This window comes from Callospermophilus lateralis, chromosome 3, assembly GCF_048772815.1.
Source record: "Callospermophilus lateralis isolate mCalLat2 chromosome 3, mCalLat2.hap1, whole genome shotgun sequence".
Classification (NCBI taxonomy): domain Eukaryota; kingdom Metazoa; phylum Chordata; class Mammalia; order Rodentia; family Sciuridae; genus Callospermophilus; species Callospermophilus lateralis.
In genome coordinates this window covers 148,849,064-148,863,656 of record NC_135307.1, presented here as the reverse complement: position 1 = coordinate 148,863,656, position 14,593 = coordinate 148,849,064, and positions in this window count along the sequence as shown.

Below are 14,593 nucleotides of genomic sequence, written 5' to 3'. Positions count from 1 at the left end.
TGGCTCACCTGAGTCCAAGAAGGGACAAATCTCCTCAGTGACCACCCACTGCCTCATCTGCAGAGCCTGAAATCCACTCAACATCATTTCTGATGAACTGTTCAGTCTCATTTGTTGTAATTGAGGCTCATCAAAGTCATTTATAACAAAGGACGTCTTTATATTTTCTTTTCCTTTAAACATGCATTTGACCTAAGGAAGTCAGTAGAAATATTGTTCCCATTTTCCTTTATCTTTTTCTTTTCTTTTTTTTTTGGGGGGGGGGTGTTGTTAATAATTGACTGATTCCTGGATGAAATAAGTTGCTTTGCCTTATTTATTTGATTACAATGGATAAAGGAAAACATTTGAGGCAAAAAATGGGTCATAAATCACATTACTTTGACCAAGCTGTTCAGAACCCTTTTCTACCTATGAGTGTTAATTCTGATTCAATGCAAATATTATTTTCCATCTGGTTCATTCTTGGAGAAGAAACCCATTGTAAGAGCTGTCTTTGGTGGTTGGGTTGTTACTTTGTAAAGTATTAAAGCACTAAACCAATTTTTGCAATATATAGTAAATCTTGCTTTCATTTTGGAAAACTTCCAGTAATGACTACTGCACTTTTTATAGAAGAACTGTATTTAATTTCTTTCTTTTATGAAAGATTATTTCAAGTAAAAATAGCTCTGTAATCCGTGTGACACGGCTTCTCCATTACCTGACACAGAGAGAAGCTTTGATGCCTACCCAATAAAATTAACATGTTTGTAAAGCATTGGTTGGTCCAATTATTTGCCCACTCACATCTGTGTTCTTGGTAAAATACCATCAAAGTAAACCTTTATGGCCAAAGAGGAAGAGGCATCTGTCTATAGGCATCCCCAACACCAGTGGAGGGGAGAAGGGTTTTTCTAGTCAGATGAGACGTAAATTCCATTATCACAGTTTTGCTCACACAAGAGGAATAATAGTTCTCTCCTTAAAATGCACATGACACTTTCCACCAGAATGAAAAATGAGTAGAATTTTCCTTAACATATAATTACCAGATGTTGCAGCAAGAAGCACAAGGACAACAGCTAGAAGCACAGAAGATGAGATGCAATTTATCATGAATTGGTATTTGTGCACACTTTTCTGTGAAGAAGAGGCACCAAGGGCAAGGCTTCCTGGAAAGGCTGGGAATGGGCTCCAGGGCCACAGGCCTGTGTCAGGTGGGTGTGATGAGCCTAGGACCCAAACACAACCACAAATCAAGAGCCCGCTGTGTACCCTGCACCATGTTCAGTGCTGGGACAGGGACAGATGTGGTGATGACAGTGCCTCATGCACTAAATGGCCATTGTGGGGTGTGGCACATTCTGCGTGGTAGAATTCACTCCATGCAGCAGCCATGTCAGTTCAAAATCAAACTCCCATCTTGTAGATGAAAAGAGAAAGTTTGGCAAGTAAGTCATGAAGCAAAAATTCTGGCTCAGGTTTGCCTGACTTGAGAACCTGTGCTCCCAGCTACAGAATACACTGTGGTATTCTGCCACCTGGAGATGGGGCAAGGCCCCTGCTAGCAGGAGCTCACAATCTGGGGAAGCTGACACATATGTTTTCATCTCATTTCCAAGAAGTAGAGGGAGGGTGAATTAGCACAGTGGAAGAAAGGACCAGAAAGATGCTCAGCTGACCTGTGGCGTTCACTGGAGCAATGACTCTACACATTCCTAGGATCATGTTAAGACCCATAAAACATCATCTATTTCTGGCTTTGATGTTCTTTAAGAAACATGAGACTATTTTTAGTTCTGTGAGACAGGCAGAGAACCCCACATTAAAAGCCTGTTATTCCATTTGAAGTTTGGAAAGGTGCTTAAGAGACTTTGCAGAATAATAGTAGGGGTGCTGGATTGGGAGTCAGAAAGTCTGGCTGTGAAAGTGACCTTGAGAAAGGTGTCTCTCACCTCCTAGCTTCTGATTTCTATTCTATAAAATGAGGGATTCAAAGTTCTTCTCCACTACATCAAGGAATCTGTGTGTCATTTAGGAAAACAGAAGTCACCTGAGTTATTTTAACACAGAGAATTTATGGAGAACTGGCCTAAGCAGGTATCAGGGGAGCAAAACACAAAAAGGAAACAGAGTTCACATGGAGAAAAAGCCTGCAGAGGCAGCTTTATCTCAGAGCAGGGGCAGAGCAAAGAAGTCTAGTAGTTAAAAGCTTCAAGCAGGATCTGGGGATGCAGCTCAGGGATAGAGTACTTCCCTAGCATGTGTGCAGCCTGAGGGTTCAATCCCCAGAACTGAACAAAAAGAGAGAGATCTGTGAGCAGAGAGTAGGGGACTCCACAGAATGGGACTTAGACCTGTGAAGGAGCCCTGCTAGCTGGAACTCCTGCCTGAAGAGCGCAGGGGACGTGGCTCACAGAGCTGAACTCAGATCTCTGAGGAGGGGTTGCAAGGGTTGCTGGTATCTCTGAGGCGGGCATGATGTGGCAAATTCTTCTATGTGGAAAAAAAACAAAATGGGATCAAACTGTAGCTAGCAAGGGAAGGACTGTTGCTAGGACAACACTGGCAATGGATTCAAAAAGAAATAGCAGGTGCCCTGTGTGTGTGTCTGTACACACACACATGCACACACACACACATATTTGCACATATGTATGTTTGTATGCACAGCTGTCCCTCAGACTGGTTCCAGGATCCCCCACAAATACTGAAACCTGAGAATGCTCAAATCACTTATATAAAATGGCATAGAATTTGAATATAACGTTCACATCTCCTGCTGTCTATTTTTTTTTATTTTTTATAGGTGACTTATTTATTAGATTGAGATATCAGTCCACATTGTATGTAGATTTCAGAACATCACATTGTATCTCATAAATGCATGCAATTGTTATTTGTCAATTAAAATAAAACTTTAAAGGGAAGAAGAAGAAAAATAGTAGCAGCAACAGTGATTGTAGCACAGTCTTTTTTTTTTTATTAGTTGCTCATGACAATACAATCTGCTGTCTATTTTAAATCATCTCTGGAAGACTTAGATACATTGTACAATGTAAATGCTATGTAAGTAATTGTTACACTATATTGTCTAGGGAATAATGACAAGAAAAAGAGTTTGCCCATACATGTTCAGTACAGATGTTTTTCTCCCCCTGGAGGGTTTATTTGTTTTCCTGTGGTGCTGGGCATTGAACCCAGGACTTTGTGCATGCTAGGCAAGTGCTCCACCAACAGAGCTGCATCCCCTTCCAGGAACATTTTTGATTTACAGTTATCTTGAAGCCACAGATGTGGAAGCCACAGATATGGAGGGCTAACTGCACACATAAGTATGTATGGACACACATACTGAAAAGAAAAGTGAATATGCCTGTCTGCCACAGACCCCACAGAACTGGAACAGGAGAAGCTGACCATGGCCCATTGTTGATATTCACAACTTACTTCTTCCATGGCCATTCTGTGTTTCCTTTATCTGGGATCTTTATCTTCCTGGAATCTTCCTGGAATCTTTACCTGATCCAAATTTTCATTCCTAAAGGGGCTGAATCCTCACAGAGTCTGTTTTTTTTGTTGTTGTTGTTGTTGATGTTGTTGTTTTAATGTTGTAGTTTACAGTGAATTTTGATTTAGGGACATGGATATAATTAAAGGCACCCCCAAAGTCCCTTGGATTTCACACATCTTCCCCTCAGCCTCCATTGTGTAGCAGCAAATCAATTTTTTCTTCACAATAGGTTCAATAACCCAGCCAATAGAGTAGTGACCTTATTTGTATTAATTCAGTAGTTTGCAAAGCCCCAGATCATCAGATCTCACCTTCCAGTTTGGTGAAATCACTGTGCCACCTGCTGGAAACATCCTTCCTTGGGAACTAAGAACTACAGAAAGGCCTCAGGTGTGGGGAGAGAAAGCCCAGGTTCTTGTTTATAAGACATAGTGGTGACACACCCACCTCTTATTTCCCAGACTGTGTTCTGGTCATGAAATAAACACCACCATAGGGCAGCAGCTGATTCAAACCGTCAACTGCATCTGGAAGATAGAACTCTTACCTTTCAGGGAGTTGTCTCCCTTCTAGCATCCTAGCTAAATCTTCAGTGGACAGGTCCTAAGCTCTATCAGCCAGCTGCTTCTGAGGCAATGTGTAGTAAGCAAACTGTATGTGCATGACCCCTTTACTGTAAAATTGAAATTCTTAGTCAGAATCAACACAGCATAAAACCCAGAATGATGAGCAAGCTGCTCTTTAAATCTATGATGGCAGTTTTTTGGCAGGAACATGGCATGCAGGAAAGGGCATATCTAATTATTTTCCCTCTGTGTTAGTCATCCTTCTGTGACTGTAACAAATACATGAGATAATCAACTTATAAAGAGGAAAGGTTTGTTTTGGCTTACAGTTTTGGAGGTTTCCATCCAGGATAGGTTGGCCCAGTTACTTTGGGCCTATGGCAAACCAGGCAGCACATCATAGCAGGAAACATGTGGAGGAGTAGAGTTATTCACCTTAAGGCTGGAAACAAACAAGGGATGAAGAGGAAGAAACAGGAGTCCCATACGTCCCTTTGAGAGCACAGGCCCAGTGATTGGAAACCTCCCATTAAGCCCACCTGGTAAGGTTTCCAATAGTGCCAAACTGGAGACCAGGCCTTTAACACATGGACTTTTGCGGGACATTCAAGGTCCAAATTGTACCTATTGATAGGGGTCCAGTGTAATCAACAAGACACAATAGAGGTCTCTTTTGTCAAAAGGTCACATGGGCATAGCAGTGGCAGCTTTCTGGGATGGCCTTGGAGTGAGGAAATCTGTGTTTCTCCCCCTTCCACACCTCATGCAACCATGGGCCCTTTGTATGTAGGCCACTGAATAATATCAAAGATAAACTGCTAAAGGCTTAACTAGAATCACAGCACAGTCCATCTTGCCCACCTGAAACTCAATAGTCTCCTTCACACAGGATTCTTTTGGTGAGCATAAACATGTCATCCAACATCTCCCCACTCTTCCTACACTCTGACAGATCCGTCCTCAGACATCTCCCATATACATACATCTGTCACCCTATATATTGTCAAGCTTTGAACCCTGTTTCTTCCAAGTTCCTAACCATCTAAATTACTTGCACCTGCCCATAAATCAGTATAGGTCAGGGTCTTCTAATAGTAGGTAGCACCATTGACATTTGGGACCAGATATTTTTATTGTTAAGAGACTGTCCTGTGTACATTGTAAAATGTTTAGCAGAATCCCTGTTAGATGGTTAATTTTATGTGTCTACTTGATTGTGTTAAGAGATACCCAGATAAATAGAGAACCATTATTTCTAGGTGTATCTCTGAAGCATTGCAGGAAAAGATTAGCATTTGAATAGGTAGACTGAATAAAGATATGCCTGCACAATGTGAGTGGGCATCATCCAATGTGTTAAAGACACAAAACCCAGCAAACCTCTATTTTCTGAGGAACAGAAAAGCAGAAGAAGGGCAAATCTACTCTCTTTACTGGAGCTGAGCCACCTGTCTTCTCCTGCCTTCCTACTGGTTCTCAGGAGACCTCAGAGCTCCTGGCTCTCAGGCCTTCATGTTAGCGCTAGACCTACCACTGGTTTTCCTGGGCCTTCAGTTTGGAGATGGCAGATCATGTGACTTTTCAGATTTCACAATCATGTAAGCTATCTCTCATAATAAATTTCTTTATACATATCTATGTATTGATACATAGACATAGCTTACGTTTCTCTGGAGAGCCCTCATACAATGACATCTTCTCACTAGATGATAGGAGCACCCCTTACATAGTTGTGACAGTCAAAAATGTCTGACATTATCAAATATTCTTGAAGTTGTGGAGACAGAGGATGAACCCTGTTGAAAATCACTGGGGTAGGTGTTAATTCTTCTGTTTTCCAGCCAGAAAAGTGATAATTATTTGTTCTGTTCAAGTCCTATCCACTGGGAGAATTTCCCTTCCCCAGTATCTTTCAAGGACACTCCATATTGGAGTTGTAATGTACCACAGCCCATGCTTGGATGGTACCAACAGATCACAGAGAACCATCTGAAGGCAGGCCTCCTCAGCCATGTCATCCTAAGGAACTTCCCAGGAAGCTGGAGGTGTAGATTGAGGGAGAGGAGACAACATAGGCAGGGATATTTGTCACAGGTCTGAGCCATCTGCTCACACACTAACAAGTCATTCAGAGCCTCTCATTTATTCTATCTACTTGATGAATTGCAGCTTCTTTGGCCAACCATTTGGATGGGCAGGTCAGAGAGTACTCAATCCATGATAGCCAGCTCAGGATTTCAGAGTCAGTTGATTCCCCTGTCCAGTTATTCAATCCCTAAGAGGATGCCAGGAGCTATTTATTAGGAAGAATAGTTATGTGCAGAAGGTATAATTCTTTTTCAGAAGCTGGAGTTCTGTCCTAAGATTCTCCTATTTGGACTCTTCCCATTGCTATTGGCCATAAACACTTGAGCACTCTTGTATTCTTAGGTGATGAGGCCCAGGTGTCCTCACTCATGGTTGCTGCCCTTAGAGTCTCCTTGATAAATGTACTGGGATATGAGATAGCACACTGAAATAGCATATAATAACTTCAAAATGCAAAAAGTCTTAACAAGCATTGTGCTCCATTTTGGAGGGTAGCAACTTATCCTTCAAAATGTTGTATATGTATATGTTGAAATGTATAGGACCCCAAGTAACTTCCCTAAGTTGAATATTATGAAATTTGCTTTTTACTTTTGTAACTTACCAAGTCTCCTATGTACTTGCTACTCCCTGCCCATCAGGTCCACTCTGCATGATTTCAAGGGTGTGATCCAGTGAGGTGTTGTGGCTTCTCTGCAAACACTATCATGGCAGAGAGCAGGAAAACTGGCATACCCCAAGGTAAGATGGAAAGGTGTGCTATTGAAACGCCTTGATGTGAGCAAACTATGGTGCTTGCAAATTGACACAGAGAACAAGAGCCAACCATCTGTCCCCACCTTCCATGGGCTGCATTACAGTTCCAGTAAAGAGAATTCACACAGAACAACAGGTATAATGGGAGTCATCAGCAGGATATGTTTGCTGTGACCCACTCTCTTTCTCCAAGATGCATCTATCTTCTATAGGATCAAACAAGTCAGTGATGTGGGGACATAATAGGAACTTCTACCCTTAAATCTCTCAAGTTTTTGATAACAGTAGTCATCTTGATAATTACCCCAGAATGTGGAATTCCTTACCTTCGATTTACCATTATGGTAGTAACACTGCTGCTTGGCTGCCAAGCGGCATGGTGGGCCTACTGGTCCCTGCCCAGAAGTGGCAGCAGAGCAGTGAAGAGGTGGAGCAGCAGAGTGGCAGCACGGTAGGTCACAGGACAGGTGATAAGCAAGGCCCAAGGCCATGTGGAGCCCATCATGCAGGCACTATGAGCCAGCACAGAGGTGAGCCAAGGTGTGCTGACCTGTCACCCTAAGGCAGAGGTGGGGATAACCGCAGAAGCACACTCCATGAGGTGCTGCAGCCCCATCCCATGACCTCAACCTCTGGTTTCCTGACCTGTCAGGAGAAAAAGGAAGTGGGGCAAACTTGAAGGAAAGTTGGGACTCAGGAATTGACCAATAGCAGCAGTATGTTTCCAAACTCGAATTAGCACAAATTTGGATCAATATCATTGGTACTTCTTCCAAACCCTAATTAGCATAAGTTTGTACCATTAGCAGTGAACCAAGTGCAATACGAACCACTAAATCAGCACACTCTGATGGAGAATACCTGCTATCGGGTCCCCTCTTGCAGTACAAGAGTTCTGTTCCTGTTTCTATTCTTCAATAAATCCTACTCTTATAAAACTCAGTCATCCTGGTCTGTGGATTTCATTCTTCAAATTCACGGAGTCAAGAACCCTGAAAGAGGAAGTCATTGACAGTGAGCTGCCGGGGTCCACTGCAACATTGCAGGGCACGGCCTGCCATTGAGAGCTGAGACACTTTTTGGCTACAGATGCCTGCAGCTTGTGCAGACCCCACCTGCCCGCAGAAACAGTGAGTTGAGTTTCAACTCACATGGCTCATGGTAGAACGCTTGCATTGCATGGGTAAAACACTGGATTTGATGCTCAGCACCAAATAAAAATAATAAATAAACAAAGCTATTATGTCTATCTACGACTTAAAAAAAAAAAAAAACAACCCTCTCCGGGGTCTGCAGGGAGGCAAATTCCAGGGCTTTCACTTTTTTTTCACTTGCTATTTACTTGTTACCAATATAGCACGAGCTCCATAGAAAGATAGCCGTGGGGGCTTTGCTGGCTGAGGAGGATAATGAGTCCCACTGTGCATTCAGAAACTGAGAAGTGACCAACAGGGAGCCCCCACACACATCAGCTTGTAGAAATTCACACTTGAGACAAAAATATTTTTTATACTCAAACCTCCATACTCCTCACTTTTATGCTGGGTCACAATGGTGTTTTTAATTCCCCCCAAATTAATGACATCTCAAAGGGAGTCTCAAGAAATCCCTGAATGATCAGGGTATTCCTTCCCCCTAATGTTTACAAGAAAAACACATTTGTCAGGACAGTCACCCTAAAGACGGCTCCAGGCTACCTCTAGGAGCGGTGGACTATTATTTCAGTCTTTTCTCAAGGGGCCCTGCCTCATATTTAATGAAGGGGTTCCATTCCTGTCAAGTGGCTCAGATCTAGAAATTTGATGAGTGACTGCATTATGACTACTGAAGTAAGGAATTTTGACTCCAAACCTACTATTGTTTGGAAACTGAGTATCTCCCAAAGACTCACATGTTAAAGGTTTGGTCACCAGGGTAGCACTATTGGGAAGTGGCAGAACTTTTGAAAGGTAGAGCTTAGTGGAGGTCTTTAGGTTACCAGGGGTGTGCCCTCAAAGGCACTTATGGGACCTTGACCTTTCTCTATTTTTTTTTCCTTCCTGATGATGAGGTGAAAGTTTTGCAGTGCCACATGCTATTTCCATAAAAGCTCTAGGGTCAACCAATCATAGACTGGAACCTCCAAAATTATGAACCAAAGTAAATCTTTTATCTATATAAGTTTATTATCTCAGTAATTTTGTTATAGTAATAGAAAGCTAACACAAATCTGATTTTTTAAAATAAACTTTTATTGGGGCTTATTTTCTACACAGTAAAATGCTCAAATATCAAAAATTGATGAGTTCTGACAAAAATACCACCTTGTTATTACTATAAGCAAGATCCAGAGACCCTCTGCCCAACTTCCACTGCAATTCCATTCCCAGAAGCAGCAATTGTGCAGGTTCCCATCGCTTTGGATATTTTCTGTCCTCGAACGTCATAGAAATGGAATCATAATATTACTGTTTTGTAACAGTTTTCACTTGCTCAACATGATGTTTTTAAGATTCATTGACATTACTGTCAGCATCAGTCATTTCTAACTTTTTAATTACTGTATTATATACATTGTATGATGATACCACCCTTTGTATATCTGTTTTACTACTAATGGGCATTTGAGTTGTTTCCAGTTTGGGAATTAAGCTGCTCTGAATACTTATAAACATCTGGAAGATATAGGCTTTTGTTTCTTCTGGATGAATACAAAGAATGAAATTTCTGGATTATATGTTGAGTGTATATTAAACTTTATCAGAAATACCCCATGTTCCAAACTGATTGTATGGTTTGACATCCACCAGCAAATGGCTTCAGAGACAGAAACATACCTTGTCTGTTCTTTCTGGTGCCCATGCAGTAGCCTCCACAGCCTTCTAACAATCCCCCCTTACCTGGAACAGCCCAAGTGGATGTCTGTTCTTGCACACAAGGTTTGACACACCTGAGTCAGGGACATGTGTAGAAGCACAAGATCTCTTCATAGCCCATAGTTTTTGCACAGACCTGGATCATGTACCCATCTTCCAGCAAACCTGCTTATCCCGTGCCTCCCTTCTACTCCCTTCTTCTTGGAGGCTGAGCTCACATTTTGTCCTCTGTACTAGTAACCTCGTATGTGCCTCGTCTCCTTTAAGAGTGTGGTTCATGAGTGTCAGGATATTTGTCTGGTTTACCTTGTGGCCCACAAAGGCCCAGCACCTTTTTCATCTGTGTAAAAGAGAAGCCCTCCTGTGTGCATCTGGATGAGCCAGGAATACAACGTCTACCCAAGGCATGCCCCTCACCACAGGACATGAAGATGACTATCCGCTCTGTAATCCCCAGGACACAGCTGGAAGTATCCCAGAGGATGTTCTACCCCATGCAGTGCTCAGCTATACCCAGGGTGGAAACTGCCTCGTAAGGAAGAATTCTCAGGGGAGGTGAGTGTGGCACAGGGTCTCAATCTCATCAGACAGAGCAGGAGACAAAGGGACATTCCAGCAAGCAGAACATATACTCCTTCCACAAACACTGACTGTAGACTGCTTTGTGTTGGACTTGCTAAATATTGGTAAATCACCTAGGAATAAGAGATGAACTTCCTCACCTGGTGGGAGGAAAGACAGGGAGGAGGCAGCTATCAGACAGCAGAGAAGTTGCTTCAATGAGAAAGTACAGGAACCCTAGGGTCCAGCCACTTCCCTCTGGGACCAAGGGATGAGGAAGACTTCAGGGCAATGGGCCTGGGGATGTATCTCACGCCCCAAATAAGGAGGGTCATCATCACACTTTTATGGCCCAAGAAACTAAGATCACAATCATCTCCCCAAGGCCATACAGCAAGGAAGGAACCAGCCATGCTACAGGGAAGCTGGGACTTTCACCCTGAGTCTGTGCATATGTGGAACTTGCCTTCAGAGGGACAGGAAGATCAGAGTTTTCAGGAAAATGGGAGTGCATCCCACAGGCAGCCCTAGAGGTCATCGAGAGGGTGCAAAGAAGACCATCCCCTTGGGCCCCTTCCCCTCTGGCCTGTCAATCACACAAACAATGCAAGGGCCACCAGGAAAATGACCACGTCCTCCTTCCCAGCTCCCTTTGTCCTGGCAGAACCATGGGGCCAGCCTCTCTCCTGAGTCCCTCTGTCCTAAGGGAATCCCCATTCTTCGGATTCAGGTCCAAGTTTGAGGTATGAATTTTTGTTTGTTTTTCTGAAATAATGAGGACTGAACCCAAGGCCTTGCCTATGTTAGACAAGTATTCTACCACTGAGCTATACTTCCAGGCCCTGTGGTCTGCATTATTTAATTTCCAGATATTGATAGCAGCATTTCAACCACTAAAATGAGAACTTACTGCAGGAACTAGATCAGGAGTGTATGAGTCATGTGTCCTCTACTCTGACCAGCTGGACAGCCCTTCATTGAGCAGTTAAGAAGAATGACAGAAGGAGGAGCCTGGAAAGAGAAATGGTAAAAGCCATGCCTGCCAGCTATGGGCCTCCCAAGACCACTGTGAGCACCTCAGAGGAAAGTTTGTGGTTGTGAGCAAGTACGGTGTTTAAATGGTTCTGTCAGTCCAAGATGCATTGCCATGGAAGCTCCTATGTTCTGGAAAAATAGTTGGCCCTGATCAGTAATGTGAAAGCTAAAAATCCTACCTGATGACCACCATGGAATAGAAGACCCCCATGGGACAGAGCATTTGCCAAATATGTGCTGCAGGAGATGGATTTAGACCCCTACAGTTTTATTCCACTAATGGAGCAGACCAGATCCCTTTGGAGAGCCATGGGAAGAGATAAAGAATGTGAGTAACAGAGGAAATGGTGCCAGGAATGGTGGGACTTGACTTGGCTGGAAAGCTGGGCACACCTGGAGTGGAGACTGTAGAGACCGGCCAGAGGGTACACTTATCAACACAAGCTCCAAAGGGTTTTAGATTCATGAGGAAGAAGAAGTTATGGAGTTGGGCCCTGATAAATGCAAAGGCTCTGGAGAGAACAAGAGATGGTGGGTGAGGAAGCTGAGTGGGCAGCAGTCTGTCACTGGGGCCATGGCGCTGCAGGCACTCCTCAATTCCACTGTTCCCCCTCCAGTGTTAGGCATGACACTCACCCAGTCATTGCATCTGCTCTGTGACACTGGTGAGATGGGGCCACCAGAACTGTTACAAACTGGGTTTGTAATCTAGAGGGGCTCAGACCTTCTGGATGCAATCAGCATTGACTTCAAGGAAAGTGCATTTGGGCCCTTGTTCCCAGTTGGTCTGGATGTGTAGTGGTCAGCCCCATCTGCTGAGGAGGAAAGGCTTGGTGCTTTCAGAGGACATTCAGTGGCTTTGTTCTCACTTAGAGTCTCTGAAGCTGCACTTAAGTTATAAGAAGAAAGACATAAAGAAAAAAAAAAAGACCCAGAAGATGATATGAAAATGCACAGTAAAGTTTTTTTTTTCTTAGATTGAGCCTGGGGAGAGCTTTTAATTGCCTTTGTATTCTGTATATTTTAAGCCAGTAAAGAAAGGATGTGAAAAGTCAAGTAAGGGGCAAATTAAAACCCTCTTAGATGATTGAGTTGGGGGCTGTTCTTTTGGGCTTGGTACCAATTGTAAACCTGTGAGTTAATAATCTTACATTTCTATAGTAATAAATATATTAATTCTTGCCTTCATCATAACCCAGTTTTGTGATGTGTGTGTGTTTGCCCTCTGGGTAGAGGAAAAAATCCAACCAGCTGCCTCACAGAGCACAGATGGCTGACTTCATTGGAGCAAATCCCCAGTCAGGCTATCATACTGGATCTGAGGTGTTGGGGCGGTGGGGTGGGGTGGGGGGTGTCTTTGAAGCTTTCCTCATCTTAGATGTCAGGAAAGCCAGAAAATTTACAACAGGATTATTCAATGTTTTGATTTGTTTGTTTGTTTGTTCATTTGTTTGTTACACATAGGACATAAACTCAATAAGTTGCTTTTGACTAACCAATGATTTACTACTCCTCTCAAATCTACTATCTTGACTGAATAGTTCGTTCTATAGTTCTAGATTTTGGGGCCAAAGGCTGTGATCTGTAATCTGAAATTCAAAACCTACTGTGACACACTCAACAATTATAAATCATAAAGTTGGGTTTAGCACTTTATCATCAAATCAAGCCTAACAGTTTCTATTCCTTTGCTACTGGCCAGTAGTTAGAGGGAAACTCCCAATGCATATACTTCCTTGATGACAACTAGAAATGAATAAAAATACCAACATAGTAACTCCAAAATCAACTTCTTTAAAAGTAATCAACTATGTCAGTTAGATGGGTTTTTTTTTTTAAGCCAGATTTTTAAAAATTCCTTTCCTAGGTGCCTCAGCACTGCCACCTTGAGGAGCCTTACACATACAGTAACTACCTCCCTCCTCTGGTGGGGAAATTGCCTTAAAAATGGTTTTCATGGCCTCAGTGAGAGGGCATCTGAATATTTTTACGGTACCCACTTCCTACTCCGCAAAAGAGCTAGGACCCTTTCCTGCTTGGTTAACCCTCACAGTTACTTCCCTCCACAGATGCTGATCTTCTGGTCAGTTTTGCAGGTGCTTTGCAGCCATGGATGAGGGACCACAGTGCCACAGTACACCCACCACTATAGGGTGCTAAGACCCATCGGGCCCCTAGACACTGAAGAGAAAACAGCAAACGACAGATGAGTGAGGACAGAGGGCCCTGGGCAGAAACTGGCTGTGGTCTGGGAAGTTGTGTTCATGCCCCCATCTGAAAAACTCAGGGTAATAGTTACAATGCTCCCCGTGTTGCCCATCTAAGGCTTGAAGAAATGACTGTCAGGGTTGCTCTGACTTTGAACGCATGAGACTTCATTCTATGGATCACTCAAAGTCTGTACATGATAAAATGGTGAAAATATTCTTTTCCATTTGATCATATAAATATTATTAATAAACTTTCTGGAAAAAGAGAAAGAAGTCCTAACTGGGATCATCATAAAGGAAAGGAGGGTGGGAAACTGGCAGGCATGCCAGGACCACCTCAGAGTACTCCTAGGATGGCACCCACAAATACCAGGGGATAGTCACGGAGTGTCTGGGGAACCTCTGCAGGAGCATCCCTCAGATTCAGTGCATGGATCTCTCTTGAAAATGGATCCTAATGGTCCAGAGTGAAGATCAAGTTCAAATTCCAAGCCTTCAGTGGAGTCAGCCCAGAGGCCTATAACTCTGGTGGGAAAGTGCTATGGTTTTGAAGTGGCTTGTCCTACAAAGGTTCATGTGTTGGGACACTTGATCCCCAGGAAGGAGGTGTTAGGTGATAGTGTGGTCTCCTGGGAGATCCTTAGATCACAGGGTGACATGCCCTTGGAAGAGATTAAGGTGGCTCTCATAGAACCTCTGAGCTCTGTCCTAAGATTTGTTTTAAATGTGAGTTCAACCCCTGATTGCTCTCTGGCTTCCTGTTCTGAGATGTGATCTCTTCTTCCCATACTCACTTTCACCACTGTGACCCAATTGTTCCCTCCCCAGAGGCTGATCTTGGACTTTGAGACTCCAGAAACGTGAGCCAAGTAAACCTCTTTACTGCATATAGTTAACCTAACTTGTGTAATTTTTATAGCCATAAAAAATTGGCCTAACAGAAAGATTGCCTGAAAGAGGTACAGGAATCTCCACTTGTACTAAGGGTGAACCAAGTAATGTGAACCAACACACCTAGCCCTCTCA